The following is a 5163-nucleotide window of genomic DNA, read 5'->3' as shown; positions in this document are numbered from 1 at the left end:
GATAAGTAGAGTTATTCATAAAATAGATGTTTAGTGTTATAGGTTCCAAGTTACAGAAGCACCTATGTGTTTTTATATTCACTCATTAATTCACTCATTCATTCATTTGGCATTTGAGATATGCCACAGTGGTATACTAGAACTAGTTCATACAGACTTGTGAGAACTGAATGGGGACATCTTTTTCTAACTGAGTTTGGTGACATCACATTGGTAGGTTGAAAGAAGCTGGGGTGGGACTATTTACACCATGGAAATTAACAAATGCTACAGATCAAGGCTTTCTCTATCCTGTTTCCCCATACACACACAGCCATCTGTCAAACATTTACCAGTACATCACTGGATAGGTGGAGCCTTTTAAAGTATAAGGCTCCTTTGAAAGGACAGAGCCCCTTCGTGCCCAGGTGTTAAGTGCCCTAATGGCTTTATCAGGACTGACTACATAATTTGTGAGGCTTATGCAAAATAAAAATCTGAAGTCCAGTTATTCACACTTTGAAGAATATTAAAGTGGTAATAGTGAAACATTGAAACTAGTGCTGAGCCCTTCTGACTACAAGGAGCTATGTGAGCCCCAGACCTCGTCAATGGCTTTTAAAGTTTTGTTTGATGCCCAAGCCAGCACAAGAGATTCTGGTCCCTATGGGTTTATTTGCTTTGGTCAGGATATAAGCAAAGCTTTGCAGCCCTTGCTGACATCTTCTATCTCAGCAGACCATGGAAGATGGGGTGAGGCAGCTGCAGGTTGTTGAAGGAATCCAGGAGTTTGCCCCAATGCTCAGGAAAGTGGAGGGGCATCCACAGCCTCGAAAAGCAACCTATAATCACCTGGAGGAAGAGGGTAGACAGAGTTAGGAAGAGACTTTTCCTAATGTCTCACTGAACAGAAGTCACACATGTTGTAGCCACATAAAAGGGGAGGTAACTTGGCCTACTAGAACAGATGGGAACCTGGCAAGTAGACAGATTCTAAATTCTTGCAATGTGACTTGGGAAAAGTCACTTAACCTGGGCCTTGGTGTCTTCACTTTAAAAATGTTGAAACTTGTAGGTGCTCAATAAATATCTATCCTTTCATTTGCATAAAAAGATTGGCCATTATTTGGTTATTAATTTAGCTTTTGTTTTAATACCTGCCATTATCAATTTCTCCTCAGAAAAATTTCAAGACCTTGCAGGAATCCACAAGGTTCGAACAATGCAAGTTGTCAACACAAAACCCTCCTGGCCATTCAGGGTACATGAAGAAGAGTTGAGGAAGGGGGTCTGCTGGATGGCTCGCTTTGTGGCCCCCTTGGCTCTGGACTGTATGTGAGTTTCTTTGTATAAGATTTCTGAGTTCCCCTTGGGGGTATCAGGAAGTATGCCCAAGGTCTCCTGAATCTTACCATTATCATCTCAGCAAGAGTTTCTGGGACAGGGGTAGAGTTTGACACTAAGGAAAATAACTTTTCTCTGGAAAAGGGAAGACTTGATGATAGCTGTTTTCGAATATCTGAAGAGCCATCTTGTGGAAGAAAACACAAACTTGATCTTTGTGACGCGAGAGGAAAGAACTAGGAGCAGCAGGCAGCAGTTGCACAGACATGGATTTCAGCTTAATTTAAGAAAGACATTGCTAATGACAAAAGTAGTTCAACAAAGACAAGGACTGTTCAAGCAGTAGTCAGCTCCCTAGGCAGATAGTGTTCAAGCAGAGGTCTTGTCTATCTGTTAAGAAGCTACTAAAAATTTTATTAGCCAGATAGTCAGCTGGCTTCTCTAAAGATGCTTCTAATACGATAGGAGTCTATCTCAATGCATGGGACACAATCAAATTTAAACAAGCTTAGTCTCATAGGGCCTAACTCATTTTAAGGAATTTTAAAAATCTCATTACTGGTATGGCATAGCACTTTGGGGTTATACAATCACCTTTCCCTCTGCAAGCTCAAAACATTTTGCACATGTTTTTCTATCATCTGATGTAGTTAAGGCATGGTTCTCTACTGATGGTGAAACACAGGTCCCAAAAGGTGTGACTTCCCAGGAGTCAACCTGGATGTGTAAGGGAATTTGAAGAACACAGATTTCCTGACTCACAGCCCAACTCCAGTGACAGCCTACACAATACAAGCCATGCTCCACTGCTCTTGGAGAAAAGAGGCTCACTTGACCAGTTTGAAAATCCTCTTACTGTGTTGAGATGAGTAAAAAACAGAATGCAAACTTTCCAAGTTCAAAGTCTATTTCCTACCAGGAAAATAAGACATCTTGTTTTGGAGTTAAATAAGATGGACCCTAAGGGATCTTTGACAATGCATTGCTTTTCTAAATCTGTCTTTTAGTAACTTAGACATACATCAGAAGCATATGGATTAAATTTTCAAAAGGCTGGGGATGCTGTTGACTTGGCAAACAATGAGATAATTTTAATATAATAGGGAAGAAGGGATTTCCAAGAGACTGACAGGCTATTGTGTTTTTCTTTCTGCCTAGATAATTTGCCTCCACCCAGTGAGAAGTGTGTAGTAAGGGCCCACTGTGTTTTTAGCACCTATTGTGTTAGGTGGCAGCTAACAACAACAACAAAAATGCCAGAAATGAGTAGGTTTTCTGTGAGATGGTCCCAAAGTAGAAAATATCATATGGGCTAACCCTGTTCTGGTGACATGCAACTGTGAGGAGCATTGATAAACCAAAGCATTAGATGTGAACCCAATTGTCTTCTGGGAAATGGAGCAAATTTCTATCGTGCACACTGAGGAATACAATATAGGGTTCGGGTGGGAAGGGTGAGTGTGGAGGTACATAAAACATGTAGACAGGAATCCCTCAGTTAAATGTCTTGCATTAATTGAATTTTCTGATTAATCTTCTGTGGGTAATCCAGTTTTGCACTGAAGCAAAGATATGTCTGCATTAAAGGCCTTATGAGTTCAGGTTCAGTCTCTTCAAGTAGTTGTACATACATGCACGTGTGTGTGTGTGTGTGTGTGTGTGTGTGTGTGTGTGTGTGTGTTTGTATGAGTGTGGTGGTTGGTCACTCATCACTGGATGTTTACAAACACAGCCCCTTACCTACCACAAGCTGTAGGTGTTACAGCCACACTGTCAGTCCTGCTATCAGCTCAGTTGGAAAGAGGCTCATGAAGACCCAAATCCATGTTGCCTCTGATGGCCCTGGCTGGGCAGAAGCAGGCTTGGGAAAAATCAGATACTTTTTCCTACATTTCAAAGGGGCAGAAAGCAGAATTGCTTCCAAAATACAGAAGGAATGAAAGGAATTTCAATAATAAATTTGATTAGAAATGTAAGGAGCTATATTTGAAAAACAATGAAGCAATTTGAAATTATGAACCACAGATTTTAAAAGGCACTGATAAAATGTAAATCTGAAGTATAACTGTATCTTTTAATTCACAAAATAAATATACATCACAAGCTAAGTATAGATTTTGCTTATATTTCTATAACAGAAAATACAGAAAATTAAAAAGGTTTCATTGTTTTGAGGAAATTAGTGTTAAATGGTTTTTAAAGTATTTATAATGGAATACTCTATAGTTGTGTTTCAAAAGAATGAAATCTGAATGGAGAATATGTATAAATTCCATGAAATATTTTTGCATTTTTGTCTGAAATTATCTCAAAATAAGAAAATTTAAAGAATGACATACATATTCACCAAAATACACAAAAAAGAAATTTCATAGCAACACTACCTATAATATCCCCAAACTGAAAACAACACAAATATCCACCAATGGTAAAATGGATGAAAATAATGTCATACAAACTGCAAGTACACAAACCAACATGGTGTATTTCACAGACACACTGTTGAGTGAAAGAACCCAAAGATACATATTGTGTAATAACATTTATATGAGGTTCAAACAGAGGCAGACTTAATTTACAGCAGTGGAAGGCAGATGGTGGTGACCTTTGGGCAGGGGATGTTGACTGGGGAAAGACAGAGCTTATATGCTGAAATTGCAATAATTCATGGAGCTGTAAGGTGGAATTTGAGTACTCAAATGATGTTAATTGCACAAAAAGTTAAACATTAACAAAAAGGAACAGAAGTCGTGACATTTGATAGCTTCCTTTCTGGCTCTTCTTTCCCAATCTGCCATTCCTCAGATGCATCGTCTCCTATTGTATCCTTTTCTGTGTTCTGGGTTTCAGCAAAGAGAGCCTGTACAGGATGGGACAAAAGTTGTTTGTATGGAAAATAATACAATCATTACTAAATAATAATAATAAAAGAATAAGCTCTCTGTTCTGTGTACTCACAACTGTAAGCCTACTTTTGCCCCATCTTGTATTTGTCCCACTGCATTGCAGTGAGCTATTTGTCTCTGTGTCTGTTTCACCAGGTTGTAAGTTCCTGGAGAACAAGGAGCATATTTCAATCATCTTACCCCTAGTACATGGTAAATACTTGGTCCCAAGCTTTAGGAACCTCACTCTGGCTCTCCTCTGGCTGTATCCCTCCCAAGAGCAGGAATCCACTGGACCAAAGAAACTTGCACAACCAGACTCCTCATCTTTACCTTCTAGCCCATACAATGGATGCTCAGGGCCCAGGAATTTCCCATCTAAGTGGCCTTGTGCCTGCTTCCAGGGCCTGTGTAAGCCTCTGCTCCTAGTCCATTCATCCTAAGTGTAGGACACATCACCAGTGCATGAAACACTTGAATATGAGGGCCAGGGAATCCACCCACATGCTTCAGGCACCTCATGGTATAGAACAGAGAGTGCAAGAGAAGGAGTGCAGGAGAAAGGAGTTAGGAGGTCAGGCTGGGGGTTGGAGGTCTACAATTGACCCATCTGTACTATCATGTTCAGGAAAACACTGAAAAAAAAACAAGAATTTTAAATTTGAACCTCACTGCCAGAGCATTGTGAAGATACATTTGATTTGTCAAGGTAGGAGGACAGAATACATTTTACTAAACAACGTTAGCTTAGTTTATAGCTTTTAAGTCTTTAAACATGTGGTATGAGGGACTCCCTTTGTACATTTGCCCTAGGCTCCACATGTAACAGGCAGGCTTGGCTGATATATAGTAGTTACTCAATACAAAATTAGGGGAACAAATATCATACACTGCTATTTTCATTTCAGATTTATATTTCTACCACTGAACCCAACTGTGAACACATTAAGTCCTA

This window comes from Phyllostomus hastatus, unplaced genomic scaffold (genome assembly GCF_019186645.2).
Source record: "Phyllostomus hastatus isolate PE091 unplaced genomic scaffold, TTU_PhHast_1.1 phas_contig_90, whole genome shotgun sequence".
NCBI lineage: Eukaryota > Metazoa > Chordata > Mammalia > Chiroptera > Phyllostomidae > Phyllostomus > Phyllostomus hastatus.
The sequence above is the reverse complement of the archived record's forward strand: the minus strand, read 5'-3'. Positions refer to the sequence as shown.